We start from the raw sequence: 15,683 nt of genomic DNA, 5'->3' as shown, positions 1-15,683 counted from the left end.
AGACACCCATCACTTCTAACCTTGCCCTCTTCTTAGGGATTCTATCTCACACAACCCTGGGAGCCATGACCTGACCAAGTTATCCCGTATCGCGTTGCCTGACCCCAGAGGATCCCAGGCATGGGGTGTGGACGTCCTCTCTATTGAGACTGAGGCGGTCTAGAGGATGAGGCTGAAATGGTCACATTTGATTTTGTGTTGGGAAAGCAGAGAAAGGTGAAGGAAAGAGAGGAGTGGACTCTTGGGCAGAGAGAAGACCAGAGACTTTGCAGAGCTTCCGAGAGAACCAGAGGAAGAAGCGCAGCACTTGCCTTTCTGTCCCCACAGCCTCCTCGAGGCCTCCTACCTTCCCATTCCTAGGCTCCATAATACCCTCCTTGCAACCAAAATCCCCCAACTCACCTGCTGAGCGCATTGCAAGTCTAGGTGCTGAGCCGCTTGGCAGGGACAAAAAAAAAATGAGCTCATCAGTTTGGGGCCCTCACTCCCAGCTTGGCAGGTCTTGGCACTGAGGTGAACTGCCTGAGGACCTGCTAATGCTGAGTCACCTCTGAGTCACATTCACCCACCCCAAGGGTCTTACCTAGGCCTGGACTCTGCCCAAGGACCGCACCAGGCCACTGATGTACAGGACTACCCCACCGTGGCTCACTCTGCCAGCTAACCCCTGTGCATTTTGTGGCCAGGGCTGCTCCTCAAGGTCTCCTTGTCATGCTCACGCTGCCAGTTCCAGACTCAACCATGACACAGATGGCCCAGGGCCCACCCTAGCCCACCTGCTGGATGGTCCAGGGGCTTTCCTGTTCACTACTGAGCTTGCTGAGACCACACAAGGAAGCATCACACGGCCGGGAATGAGGTGACCTGGAGCTACACTCCCCACTCTGCATCAGCGGCCGTGGGTATGAAGATGTGCTGGAGACAGAGGTGCCTTCCCAGGAAATAGTCTAGCAAGCATTTTCCATGATGTTTCTTTCGTTTCTTTTTTGCTTAAGTCTAGTTGCCTGTGACATGGAGGGCTCTCACAGACATGGTGATGAACAAAAACAACCAGACAGCAAGGAGTCAAAACCAGAGAACTCCACACGTGGATGATTCAAAACCAAGGAGACTAATCTCCTTTTTAAGAATATATATATTTGAGGGGCCAGCACTGTGGCATAGCCAGTTAAAGCCCTGGCCTGCAGTGCCGGCATCCCATATGGGCGCCAGTTTGAGTCCCGGCTGCTCCACTTCTGATCCAGCTCTCTGCTGTGGCCTGGGAGGGCAGTAGAAGATGGCCCAAGTCCTTGGGCCCCTGCACCCACATGGGAGACCCAGAAAAAGCTCCTGGCTCCTGACTTCGGATCAGCGCAACTCCGGCCATTGCGGCCATCTGGGGAGTGAACCAGCAGATGGAAGACCTCTCTCTCTCTGCCTCTGCCTCTCTGTAACTCTGTCTTTCAAATAAATAAAATAAATCTTTAAAAAAGAATATATATTTTAAAGGAGAGAGAGAGACAGAAAAAGAGAGAAACAGAGAGCTTCCATCTGCTTGTTCACAACAGCTAGGGCTGGGCCAAGCCAAAGCCAGAAGCCCAGAACACCTGGGCCTGCCACGTGGGTGCAGGGACCCATGCACTTGAGTCATGATCAGCTGCCTTCCTAGGCACATTAGCAAGGAGCTGGATCAGAAGCAGAGCATCTGGGACTCAAGCTGACACTCCAGTATAGGATGCCAGTGTGACAAGGGCGGCTTAACCTGCTGTGCCACCACTGCCAGCCCAGGGAGACAAATCCTTGATGAGAGGAATCAGAATCGCAGTAGCCTTTGCATTAACAGGAGGGGAGTGGGGAGCCCTCAGGGGTGCTGGGGTGTTCTGTCTTGATCCAGGGGCTACCTGCTTGGGCATATATATGTACACACACACCTGTCAGGCTTACCCTTGAGATTAGTGCACTTTATCACATGTAAATTAGCCCTCGATTCAAAAGTGCCCAGAAATGGTGGTGAGTCCCTGCCATCTCCGAGTGTTCCCTGGGTGAGAGCACTGTCCACTTCGCTGACCTCTGGTCTTGCTGAATTCCTGGGTCCCTGGACCTCTTTCTTGTGCCTAGAGGTCTTCCTTCTGGAAGCTTGGTTTCCCAAACAGAATTACACACTCTCAAGCCAGGGAGCCCAGGTTCTGGCTTCCGAGTGCCACTTGTCAAGATAGGGCCTCGGCTCCAGACCCGTTGCTCTGCCATAGGCCCTGAAGTCCTTCCTTGCTGACCCAGTGCGAGGGCATTGGGGAATGCTGGAGGAGGCAGGGCCTGCCTTCCCGAATGCCATGTGCTCTGGGGCAGCTTCCTGGAGCATGCAGCTTCTACAGCCCAAGCACATGGCACCTCTCCCAGGGCAGCTTCCCTCAGTGCCAGGGAGTCATTTCTCAGTGAACGCCTGGCCACTGCACCCCCACCGCCTCCCCTCCCCTCACCCCATGAGCCCTGGCTGTGCCTTCTTCCATAAGGCCTGAACCTCAGCCCTGTGGAGGGAGCCCTCTTCCAAACTCCTTCCTTCTTGGGTGTTCTGTCTCAACCTACGGGTAGCGGCTCTGTCCCATCCCTCTGACTCCTGTTCTCAGCTCCAATTAGCAGCCAATCTTCCTTTATCTCACCTCCCTGTTCCAGCTAATACCTCTTTATTTTAAACTCTCCTGTCACATGTACTGTGTGGTTTATGTCTCCTGGATGGATCCCCACTGATACATTCTCCTTTGTGGGGCTGGGGTTGGCAAATATAGAAATAGTAACTGCCTGAGTGGCAGTGCACTGGGGTATAGGTTCTGCTACTGGCTGTGTGATCCTGGTCAAGCCACTTTTCCTATCTGGCTTCAGTTTCTCCTGGAGTGAAATAAGGAAAGAGTCGGTGCGTCTCCCCGTATCCACGGAGCAATTGTGAGAACAATATCCAAGCATTGCAAGCCACCCTGGGGAAAGGTGCTGCTGAAGTCCCTGGAGCTGTGAGTTGTCCCTGGATCCAGGAAGGCAGCTTTGCCTTCAGCGTTCACCATTGCTGCCCACTGCCCACTGACGCTTGTGCCCAAGCCCTCCCACAGCAGGCAGAGGTGAGCAGGGGTAGCAGGATCTCTCCAAGATTCAAGGTCAGGGGACGTTGTAAGACTGCATTTCCGGTCCTCATCCTGCTATTCAGATAATACTGGGTGTTCGCTTAGCAGGGAGTTTGTGACACAATTCCCCAGGAAACTTTTGGTGCTGACCAGTGCTGAAATGTGATGCCCTCGCACAGGACCTCTGCACTGCACACTTCCAGGGGGTCCTTGCGTGTCACAGTTTTGCAAACGGCACTCTCTGATCTTGTGCAGGCTGCAGCCATGTGAAGCAGCCCTGGCCCCTTGAGTGAGTTCGAGGCATTGTCCACAAAGGAAGAGCTGCAGAGAGGCAGAGGCAGAGAGAGAGAGAGGTCTTCCATCCACTGGTTCACTCCCCAGGTGGCCACAATGGCCTGAGTTGTGCTGATCCGAAGCCAGGAGCCAGGAGCTGCTTCTGGGTCTCCCATGTGGGTGCAGGGGCCCAAGGACTTGGGTCATCTTCTACTGCCCTCCCAGGCCATAGCAGAGAGCTGAATCAGAAGTGGAGCAGCTGGGACTCAAACTGGCGCCCATATGGGATGCAGGCACTGCAGGCTGCAGCTTTACCTGCTATGCAGCAGCGCCAGCCCCTGACTTCAGCTTTTTTAATAGACAAAACTCAGTATTTTTCAATGATCAAAAATAAAATAAGTACAATATGAAGCATATGAAATTATCTTGGTAAGACACAGAATCTTTGTTTCCTAGGCCAATCACCTAAAAAAGTAAAGAAAAATTTTTCGGGGCCAGCTTTGTGATGCAGTTAATTAAGTGCCCCCTGTGATGCTACATCCCATATGGACACCAAGTTGAGTCCCTGCTGTTCCACTTCTGGTCCAGCTTCCTACTAATGTACCTGGGAAGGCAACAGGTCATGGCTCCTGCACCCACAGGGGAGATCCAAATGAAACTCCAAGCTCCTGCCTTGGGCCTGGCCCAGCGCTGGCTGTTGCAGCCATTTGCAAAGTGCACCAGCAGATGGAAGCTCTCTCTCTCTCTCTTTCTGCCCCACCCCCCTTCTGTAACTCAGCTTTTAAGTAAATAAATACATCTTTATAAAAAGAAAAGAAAAACCTTTCACAATTTCCTATTAAGAACTGATGAAGACTTCAAGAAAACCTTGTTGTTTAAACCGGAAAGATAAAATTCTGGTTTTGCCTCAATGTACTTTTGCAATTAACACTCAATTTTTAGAAAAAAAAAAAAAACTTACGATTCTCTTCTAATCTTAGCCAGCTGATCACATACAAAATTCCTTTCAGGAGAGTCATCGCACACAACCTCCTATACTTCATCTTTCACTGAGCACTTGTCTTATACTTTCCCTCATGAAATTTTGGAACAACCATTCATTCTGCTTGTAGACAAAAATTACTCTTTTTCCCATAACAGAACAAAACATCCTCTTACCTTACAGCTCTTCCTTATTGAAAGCACATCTTACCCTCCTCATGTTCTTACGTGTAGAGTTCTTTCTTTTATTATTTCTCTTAACTTCATTATATATGTCAGCTAGCATTCTTAACCCTTAGCGACCTTCATTCTCGTGGGCACTGGGAAGCAAGCCTGTGGCTGCTCCACCGTCACCCTGGTGATGCGTAGGTTGACGTATCTGAGAATCATAACCCCAGGAGCACGTGCTTTCTCACAGAACTATGTTCAGTGTGTTACAAAACACGCTTACTAACAGTCTCAAATATTTCTAGTCTCTCCATAACAAGAAACTGTAGAAGAGGCAACATTTTATCTCTATCCTCTTAGGTTTTGGTGGCTTTCTTTGGCAATATGGGATAGGCCCAAGAATTGAATTTTTTTTGTACAGATTTCCCTTAGCCTCAACTTTCTGCACCTTGTATAAAATATTTATTTGGTTGTTTATGTGAAGGGGGAGGGGTAAGAGAGCAAGAGAGAGATAGAGAGAGAGAGGTCTTCTATGTGCTAGCTCGCTCCCCAAATGGCTGCAATGGCTGGGGCTGGTCCAGGATGAAGCCAGGAACCTGGAGCTTCATGTGGATCTCCCATGTGTGTGGCAGGGGCCCAAGAACTTGGGTCGTCTTACACTGTTTTCTCAAGTGCATCATCAGGGAGTTGGATAGGAAGTAGAGCAGTGGGGACTCCAATCAGCACTCCGATATGGGATGCTGGTATCACAGGCAGCAGCTTAGCTCACTGCGCCACAACACCAGCCACTAATTGTCCATTCCTGATGATAAATATTTATTTATTTGAAAGGCAAAGTTAGGAGGAGGGAGAAAGGAAGGAAAAAAAGAAAGATGGAAAGAAAGAAAGAAAGAAAGAAAGAAAGAAAGAAAGAAAGAAAGAAAGAAAGAAAGAAAAAAAAGGAAGGAAGAAAGTAAAGAGGGGAGGAAGGAAAGAGGGGAGAGGAGGGGAAGGGAGAGGAGAGGAGAGGAGAGGAGAGGAGAGGAGAGGAGAGGAGAGGAGGGAAGGGAAGGGAAGGGAAGGGAAGGGAAGGGAAGGGAAGGGAAGGGAAGGGAAGGGAAGGGAAGAGAAGAGAAGAGAAGAGAAGAGAAGAGAAGAGAAGAGAAGAGAAGAGAAGAGAAGAGAAGAGAAGAGAAGAGAAGAGAAGAGAAGAGAAGAGAAATCTAAAAAAAAAAAATTCTGGATTCCCACTATGAACCACATGGTCCTGGCTACTGATATCTTGCCAGTGTATTCTTTTGCTTCCTTTGACTATACGTTAATCATCTCTGCGGTGTAGTGGGTTAGGCATCCACCTGCAGCCACTGGCATCCCATGTGTGCACCGGTTCAAGTCCTGGCTGTTTCACTTCTGATCCAGCTCCCTGCTGGTGGTCTGGGAATGCAGTGGAGGATGGCAGGAGTGCTTAGGCCCCTGCATCCACGTGAGAGACCTGAAAGAAGCTCCTGGTTCCTGACGTTTGGATCAGCCCAACTCCTGCCATTGTGGCTGTTTGGGGAGTGAACCAACAGTTAAAAGACCTCTCTCTGTGTTTGTAACTCTGCCTCTCAAATAAATAAATAAATAAATCTTTAAAAAAAAATCATCACTGCTCCCATCTAAACCCAGCCCCTCATCTACACGTATCTCCAGTAATTCTACTCTCTTACATCACAAGTTTTCTCTTTCTACCAAGTTTTTTTCTGTAAGCATCCAATCAAACTATCATTTCTCCCATCTTCAAAGAGATGTCTTGGTTGACCCTCTCTTTCCTTCCATCCTGTCTCTCTGTTCCCTTCCATTGCAAAGCCACTTGAAAGGATTTCTTGTACTCACTACCTCCAATCCACCTGTGCCCATTCTTTAGTGTATCACTCCAATCCTGGCCCTACCATGTCACTAAAATGTCTCTGAACAAGATTGCCAGCAACTTCCACATTGCAAAATCCATCAGCTTTCAGTCGTCTTCTTGCTGCGCCAGTTAGCATCCCCGGGACAGCTGGCTGTCCCTCTTCCTGGAAACGTGCTGCACCAAGACACCACAGCCCTCATCTCCCTGCACCTCGCTGGTGGCTCCTTTGCAGCCTTTGCTTGCTCTTCACCTCCTACTGCTGCACCTTGGAGGACTCCTGGGCACCTCCTCACTCCTCACTCTCTTTGCTCACTCATCCGAAGCAGGGATTTATAGTCAGGAGATTCCCAAACACGTACCTCCATTCTTGAACTCTTCCTTGAACTTCAAATAAGTATATTCAACTGTCCAAAGGAGAATCCCTGATTCTGTCTTCCCAAATCTGCCTAACCTTCAGTCTTCTGATCACAGCAGTTCTATTTTCCCATGACTCAGGCTAAAAACCTTGGACCTTGATGCTTCCTTTTCTTTACTCTCAAATCCAATCCATTAGAATATGCTGCTTCTGCTCTTCATTCAAACAAATCCACTAATACTATCCTGATACAAGCCACTATCATGTCTCACCTAGATTACTGCAATAGTCACCTAACTACTCTTTCTGGTCCATTCTTCCCCTCCTAAACCTCTTCTCCACCAATCCCCCCAGAGGGATCCCTTCAAAACACAAGTCAAGTAAAGCCAGTCTTCTGCTCAAAGTCTCTGAGTGCCTTCAGAGCAGAGCACAGAGTTGGGTATTGAGGATCACAGCCCCCGTGGCTTCCAGGGCTTTGCACAAGCCTCGGATGCAGAGCCTGCTGGCCAGTGGAGCATGTTTCTGTCCCAAGGGTTGTGGCCTGCTGCGATTGTGTGGTGGCTGCACCAAGAAAGAAAGCACATGCAGATTTGTATAGAAATCATGATTTCAGAAATGATTTTGTGACCAGCACTGTGGCATAGTAGGTTAAGCCTCCACCTGCAGTGCCAGCATCCTATATGGCCTCTGGTTGGTGTCCTGGCTGTTCCTCTTCTGATCCAGCTTTCTACTATGGCCTGGGAAAGCAGTGGAAGATGTCCCAAGTGCTTGGGTCCCTGCACCCATGTGGGAGACCAGGAAGAAGTTCCTGGCTCCTGGCTTAGGATCGGCCCAGCTCCAGCCATTGTGGCTGTTTGGGGGGTGAACAAGTGGATGGAAGACCTTTCTCTCTGTCTCTCCCTCTCTCTGTCTGTAACTCTACCTCTCAAAAAAATAAATAAATAAATAAAATCTTTTTAAAAGAAAAAAAAAGGAATGATTTTGAAGAAACAATAGGCTGGTATCTCCCAGAATGCAAAGTGATTTGGAACGTTAAGGATTTCTTTAGACTGCGTTCCATGGAAGTTGGTCACTGGCCTGGGTTCCTGCACTATGAGACGTGACTATATGGGCTGAGGGATACTTTCTTTACAAAAACAATGAACAGCAACAAACAGCAACGCCATTGCAGCGGCCACAAGGCCTTTCCGACTCAACCTCGCTGCCCCTATCTCGTGTCCTATAATTCCCACACTCACTCTCTCACTCCATTTCTCAGGCATTCCAGGCCTGCTCCCAAGTCAGGGCCTGGCCACAGGGATGTCTCCTCCTCCAGGAAGCCTTCCTGGGGGGGCCCTGCATCAAGTTACAGCCGCGGCCCAGCAGCCCCGCCTCCCCTCCACTCCGCTACTCTCACAGTATTTACCAGCCTTTAACAAGCCACGCGATGCATGTATGATGTTCACTGCTTGTAGCCCTCACCGCAAAATAAGCTCCAGGAGAGCACGCATTCTGGTTTTCCCCTTGGTGATGTGTTCCCAGGGCTTGGCAACCGGTCAGCTGAAATTAATATTCATGCACTGAATGAGTGAAGCGGATGAGCCTGGATGTTCCCATCAATCTGGGAGCTACGAGCTGCCCGACAGGAGCTGTGCATTTGAAGAGATTTCCAGCTAACACGACCCCAACCCACCAGGGAGTGTGTGTTTATTCCTAAAAACAGTGTCACCCGTGCATGGCCACTTGCAGAATAGTGTCTGTACGGACACTTTTCTACTCACAGTCTTGTGCAGTGTGTGGTATTCTTATGGTTATAGATGAGCAAACCAAATGTAGAACTGTCAAACAACTTCTGAAAGCGCACATGGTTTATCAAGGGCAGACCTGGGGTCTAAATCCTGCCTAGTCAGGGTGCAGGTCCCGCACTGCTCACACGTCAGAAATAGGGGAGACCCTGTGCCACCATTTGGGTGAGAGGGAAAGGAGGCTGGAGCCCTGGAGTGTGGTCACACCCAGAGCAAATAGGGACACTCAGCAGGGTAGGCCCAGAAACTCCACACAAGAGAAGAGGCAAGACTCTAAGCTCCCAATAAAGAAGCTGCGGCCTTGACATTCAGCTGGAGAACATGCTTCAGGCGTGGCCCAAGAGCCAGGCAGAGATGGATCAGAGGCCTCTAGGTCAATGGGGAAAAGGAGACGACACTGACTTTGTTGGGGACCCAGTCGTGTTGAGACAGTCCAGGAATCTTACCTGTGTTCCCATCTGTAAGCCCCACAGCCAACGGGACACAGCCGGAGCACTGTTCCCCCCACACACAGTGTGCATCCGTGGGAGGACTGCTCACTGGGCTGAAACCAGAGAAAGGAGTCTTGGGACCACACCGATGTGTTTTCCTCACTCAGCCTCCAGGGTGTCTGGGAAGGCCCTGACCCACATGGATCTGAGCCTCTGTCGGTGAAGACCAGGGCCACACCACGGTTCTGGCCTTTGTTTCATAGAAAGGCCTGGGACCCAGGCTCTTCCAGCTGGAAAGAGGAGTCCTGGGTGGCTGACTTACCTGGGGTAGCAGCCAAAGCAAACACTGCGAAGCGGGCTCGGCTAGGCCAGGATGGGAACTGTCAGAGGATGGGGTGCCTGTGCTGTATCCCAGCCATGCCTGTGCCCGGAGGTGTTCCCAGTGCTCTTGCGTTTCCTTCTTAATACTTCTGTGAGTTTATGAGCAAAGCATATGGGGAGGGGAGAGGGGAAGTGTGGGCTTTAGCTGATGGTCCACGAGGGAGGGAGCCAGAGCCACAGACACAGGGAGTCTCCCTGGCTCTGAGAGGGGTGAGGGTGCATCCAGGCATGGCTGTGCACCGAAGGAAGTCCAGTCTGGCGGGTGGGCCCAAAAACAAGAGTTAGTTAAGGGTCTGACAGGCACTGTGGCGCAGTGGGTTAAGCCACGGTCTGCAGTGCTGGCATCCCATATGGGTGCCACTTGGAGTCCCAGCTGCTCCACTTCCAATCTACCTCCCTGATAATGTGCCTAGGAAAGCAGCAGGAGATGGCCCAAGTCCTTGGACCTCTGTAACCACGTGGGAAGAAGTTCCTGGTGTCAGCCTGACCCAGCCCCAACAGTTGAGGCCATTTGGGGAATGAATCAGCAGATGAAAGATTCTCTCTCTCTCTCTCTCTCTCTCTCTCCCCCCTCCCCATAACTCTGCCTTTCAAATAAATAAATAAAATCTTTTAAAAAAAAAAAGAGTTGGTTAAACAAACCATGGTGCCTCTCAGAATGGGATAGAAGGCAGCCTTAAACAGCAAGGAGAGACGTCAGTGCAGCAGATAATTATACTTCTGCTACATTAAAGACATTTTTCAACAGTGTGCAGGATGTCAAACCACACACCCAAGGGCAGAGAGGCAGGGTCTTCAGCTCCAGCCACCACCAAGGGGTCTACTGTGCCCACTGGGCAGATCTTTCAGTTCTCACCACAACCACACCAGAATGCAGCTGATTCAGGAGCAAGGTCAAGGCCCCCCCAGCTCCCGCCCCTGGAGGCCACAGAACCTCTTGCCATCGTCTTTCTCTATCTAATAGGGAGTTTTCCTCCTGCACACTCAAAAACGCAAAAGAAGGCAAATGAACAAGCTCTGTCCAGTCCCGTTCCCTCCTGCCTCCCCATAAAAGTCAAACTGCAAGAATCAAAGCAGATAAACTGCAGCCACAAGAGCACGAGAGAAGGGAATCAACAGACAGGAGTCTGAGAAAATTCTGGAAGACAGCAAGCAAGAGGAGAGGGGCAGCGAAAGTTGCGGGGTGAAGGAAGCTACAGACCAGAACATCAGCGCAGGGTGAAGAAACACGGGAAGGAGCTGTTGGGCCCTCACAGAGCGCCAGGGAGCCTCGGGCTCACTGGGGCGGATGGAAGAGAGATGCGGGTTGGAACAGGTGGCTAATTGGAAGTGCAGGCAGAATAAAAAGGATTCCCATTCACTCGCCCCTCTGTTTCCCGTGTGTGTGTGTGTGTGTGTGTGTGTGTGTGGTGGGGGACCAGTGATTCATCCTCCAGGGAGAAGGAGAGCAGAGTTTTCCTCCCGGGGCCCCCAGCAGAAGGGCCAGCTCCTGCACCAGCGCGTATAAGCAAAGCGTAGGCCGAGGCTCCCATTCCCACGGGCCCCAGTAGCCTATCAGCACCACACCCTCCAATAGCAGCTGTCGTTCAAGCATCACTAGAATTTGAAGAAAACTTCCAAAATAAATGAAACCGATATATATTTTTTTTTTTGACAGGCAGAGTGGACAGTGAGAGAGAGACAGAGAGAAAGGTCTTCCTTTGCCGTTGGTTCACCCTCCAATGGCCGCCGCGGCTGGCGCGCTGCGGCCGGCGCACCGCGCTGATCCGATGGCAGGAGCCAGGAGCCAGGTGCTTCTCCTGGTCTCCCATGGGGTGCAGGGCCCAAGCACCTGGGCCATCCTCCACTGCACTCCCTGGCCACAGCAGAGGGCTGGCCTGGAAGAGGGGCAACGGGGACAGAATCCGGCGCCCCGACCGGGACTAGAACCCGGTGTGCCGGCGCCGCTAGGCGGAGGATTAGCCTATTGAGCCGCGGCACCGGCCTGAAACCGATATTTAAGAAAATATTGTACTGGGTTCTCTTAAGATAATGGCAACTGTCTACATCTGATTATTTTCACATAACCTGTGAAACTCATAGAAATCAACAGGATGCGTAACATAAATCGCATATAATCCATGTCCACATCATAACCAGGAAGCAGAAACTCCCCAATTTTAATTTACACGAAACTGGGGAAATCACACATACCATGGCAAAGCCGCTCCCGGCAAGAGTCAGGTGAAGACCACGTGGGCAGGAAGAGCACGCGGCTCCTGGCAGGGGCAGGACAGGGGTAGCAGTCACCACCTCACAAGGAGAGGGCTTCATTTTTTTTAGGATTTTTTATTTATTTGAAAGGCAGAGTTACAGACAGGCAAAGGCAGAAAGAGAGGGGGGGGGCCTTCCATCTGCTGGTTCACTCCCCAGGTGGCTGCAACGGCTGAAGCCAGGAGCTTCTTCCTGGTCTCCCACGTGGGTACAGGGCCCAAGCACTTGAGCCATCTTCCATTGCTTTCCCAGGCCACAGCAGAGAGCTGGATGGGAAGTAGAGCAACCAGGATTTGAACCGGCACCCATATGGGATGCCGGCACTGCAGACAGTGGCGTTACCCACTACGCCACAGCGCCAGCCCCTGAGAGGGCTTCATCTTGAGTAGAGAACTCTGAGCAGAGGTGTGTGACCCAGGGGCCAGAGCCTTCACTTAAAATTGGTGAAGCTTATTGTACACATAGGTTGTATTATTATAAGGATTATTTAAAATAAAATAAAATGTCAAGTGTTTGGCCACAGAAATTAAGATCTAAGAAAACTTTCTAGAAATTAAAATAAATGGTAAATCTAGATGTTGAATGCACCCATGTACATAGGGAAATTGACCAGAACGGTCACTTCTGAGACATAGCTGAGTAAAACAACTATAAAGATAAGAAAAATTGGCACTGTCAAAATTCACAATCCCATGCAGGGGTGAGCATGTAGCCTAATGGTGACGATGCCCATTTTCACAGCAGAGCACCGGGATTCAATTTCCAGCTCCAGCTCCTGAATCCAGCTTCCTGCTACTGCAGGCTGCAGGAAGTAGTGATGGCTCAAGTAATTGGGTTCCTGCCACCCATATTATCATGTGGCTTAGATTACGTTTCCGGCTCCCAGCTTCAGTCCTGGCCCAGCCCCAACCATTGTGGGCATTTGGGGAGTGAACCAGTGGATGGGAGTTCCCTCTCTCTCTCTCTCTGCCCTTCAAATAAATAAAAATTTCAAAATCACATGCAAAGAAAACAATATTGGTTTGTCATCCTATGTGACATCTCTAGTGTAAAATGGGAAGAATAGGAACCAGTGTGGTGGCATGGTGGGAAAAGCCACTGCCTGCAACACTGGCATCCCATGTGGGCACTGGTTCAAGTCTCAGCTGCTTCACTTCTGATCCGGCTTCCTGCTAATGCACCTGGGAAAGCAGCAGAGAATGGCCCAAGTGCTTGGGGCCCTGCACCCACATGGGAGACCCAGAAGAGGCTCCTGGTTCATAGTTTCAACCTGGCCAAGCCTTGGCCATTGTGACCATCTGAGGAATGAACTAACAGATCTCTCTCTCTCTCTCTCTCTCTGCCTCTCCCTCTCTCTCTATGTAACTTGGACTTTCAAACAAGTAAATAAATCTTTAAAAATAATAGAATAAAATACACTGCTTACAAGAGACACACATCAATGTAAGGACACAGATAGTTGAAAATAAAAAAGATAGAAATATGATATTCCACATAAACACTAACCCAAAGGTAGTTCAAGTAGGAAAGCATCACAATACTAAATCTGTATGTACTCAATAATATATCTATAAAATATGCATTTAAAAACTGGGGGTAGCTGGCATTGTGGTGTAGTGGGCTAAGCCTCTGCTTGCAGTGCTGGCATCTCATATGGGCGCCAGTTCAAATCCCGCTGCTCCACTTCCAATCCAGCTCTCTGCTATGGCCTGGGAAATCAGTAGAAAATGGCCCAAGTCTTTGGGCCCCTGCACCCGTGTGGGAGACCTGGAAGAAGCTCCTGACTCCTGGCTTCGGATCAGTGCAGCTCCAGCCATTCAGCCATTGCAGCCAACTGGGGAGTGAACCAGCGGATGGAAGACCTCTCTCTCTCTCTCTCTCTCTCTCTCTCTCTCTCTCTCTCTCTCTGCCTCTCCTTCTTTCTGTGTGTAACTCTGACTTTCAAATAAATAAATAAATCTTAAAAAAAAAAACAACTTGGCAGAACTGGCAATGGATTTGCCACCAGAACAGAGGTGTCATGAAAACCACCATTAAATCAAAGGCAAAATGGGAAAGAGAAGCTTCATACAAACCCCGTCATCAGTGGACACGTGGATTCTCGCAAATCCACCACTACTGGCCGTCTGAGCTCCACATGTGGTGACTCCAACCGAAGAACTGCTAAACAATTTGAGAAGGAGGCAGCCGAGATGGGAAAGGGCTGTTTCACGTGTGCCTGGGTCTTGGATGAATGGAAAGCCGAGCCTGAGTGTGGCATCACCATCAGCATCTCCCTGTGGAACCTTGAGACCAGCAAGTATTATGTGACTACCAGCGATGTCTCAGGTCACAGAGACTTCATCAAACATGTGATTCCAGGCACATCTCAGGTTGCCTGTGCTGTCCTGGTTGTTGCTGCTGTGCTGGGGAATTTGAAGCTGGCAGTTGCAAGAACAGGCAAACCCATGAGCACGCCCTTCTGGCTGGCACGCTAGGTGTGAAACAACTTGTCGTTGGTGTTAACAAGGTGGATTCCACTGAGCCACCCTACAGCCAGGAGTGATACCTGGAGATCATTAAGGAAGTCAGCACCTACGTTAAGAAAATTGGTTACAACCCTGACACGGTAGCATTTGTGCCAATTTCTGATTGGAATGGCTACAAACTGCTGGAGCTATGTGCTAATATTCCTTGGTTCAAGGGGTGGAAAGTCACCCATGATGACAGCCATGCCAGTGGAACCACGCTGCTGGAAGCCTGGACCGCATCCTCCCACCAACCAGACCAACCGACAAGCCTTCACGTCTGCCCCTACAAATTGCTGGTATTGCCACTGACCCTGGGGGCCACGTAGAGACTGGTGTTCTCAAACCTGGCATGATGGGAACCTTTGTCCCATTCAGTGTCACAACTGAAGTCAAGTCTATTGAAATACACCATGAGGCTTTGAGTGATGCTCTCCCTGGGGACAACTTGGGCCTCAATGTCAAGAACATGTCTGTCAAAGATGTTCATCATGGCGATGTTGCTGGTGACAGCAAAGATGACCCACCAATGGGACACTCTGGCTTACCACTCAGGTGATCGATCTGAACCACCCAGGTCAACTCAGTGCTGGGTACCCCCTGTTCTTGATTGTCACCCAGCTCACCTTGCTTGCAAGCTTGTTGAGCTGAAGGAAAAGATTCATCATTGTTTTGGAAAAAAGCTGGAAGAGGGCCCTGAATTCTGGGAATCTGGCAATACCGCCATCGTTGATATGGTTCCTGGCAAGCCCATGGGTGTTGAGAGCTCCTCTGACTATCCTCCTCCTGGTTGTTTCACTGTCTGTGAGATGAGACAGACAGTTGCTGTGGGTGTGATCAGAACAGTGGACAAGAAGGCTGCTGGCGCTAGCAAGGTCACCAAGTCTTCCCAGAAAACTCAGAAGGCCAAACGTATATTATCCCTAATACCTGTCTCCCCAGTCTTAATCAGTGGTGGAAGAATGGACCTAGAACTGTTTGTCTCAATTGGCCATTTAAGTTTAATAGCAAAAGACTGGTTAATGGTAACAATGTGTGGTAAAACCTTCAGAAAGAAAGGAGAAAGCTTTGTGGATCATGTGTTTTTTGGTGTGTGTGTGTGCGTGAGTGTGTATGTGTGTGTGTGTGCATGAGGCAGCTTTAAGTTATGTTTTTAAAATCAGTATTTTTTTAATGGAAACAACTTGACCAAAAAATCTGTCAGAGAATTTTGAGACCCATTACAACAAAGTTTGTTTGTTTGTTTGTTTGTTTTGACAGGCAGAGTGGACAGTGAGAGAGAGAGAGACAGAGAAAGGTCTTCCTTTTGCCGTAGGTTCACCCTCCAATGGCCGCCGCGGCCAGTGCGCTGCAGCCGGCGCACCGTGCTGATCCGATGGCAGGAGCCAGGTGCTTCTCCTGGTCTCCCATGGGGTGCAGCGCCCCAAGCACTTGGGCCATCCTCCACTGCACTCCCTGGCCACAGCAGAGAGCTGGCCTGGAAGAGGGGTAACCGGGACGGAATCCGACGCCCCGACCGGAACTAGAACCCGGTGTGCCGGAGCCACTAGGCAGAGGATTAGCCTAGTGAGCCACGGCGCCGGCCACAACA

At 50.0% G+C, this 15,683-nt stretch overlaps 1 pseudogene; it reads left to right on the top strand.

Moving 5' to 3' along the window:
• LOC100356571 (elongation factor 1-alpha 1-like) overlaps positions 1–15,683 on the top strand; it is a 38,010-nt pseudogene that overhangs the window by 12,163 nt on the left and 10,164 nt on the right.

Source organism: Oryctolagus cuniculus, chromosome 4, assembly GCF_051225735.1.
Source record: "Oryctolagus cuniculus isolate XC-2025 breed Fujian yellow rabbit chromosome 4, ASM5122573v1, whole genome shotgun sequence".
NCBI lineage: Eukaryota > Metazoa > Chordata > Mammalia > Lagomorpha > Leporidae > Oryctolagus > Oryctolagus cuniculus.
The sequence above is the reverse complement of the archived record's forward strand: the minus strand, read 5'-3'. Positions and strand labels throughout refer to the sequence as shown.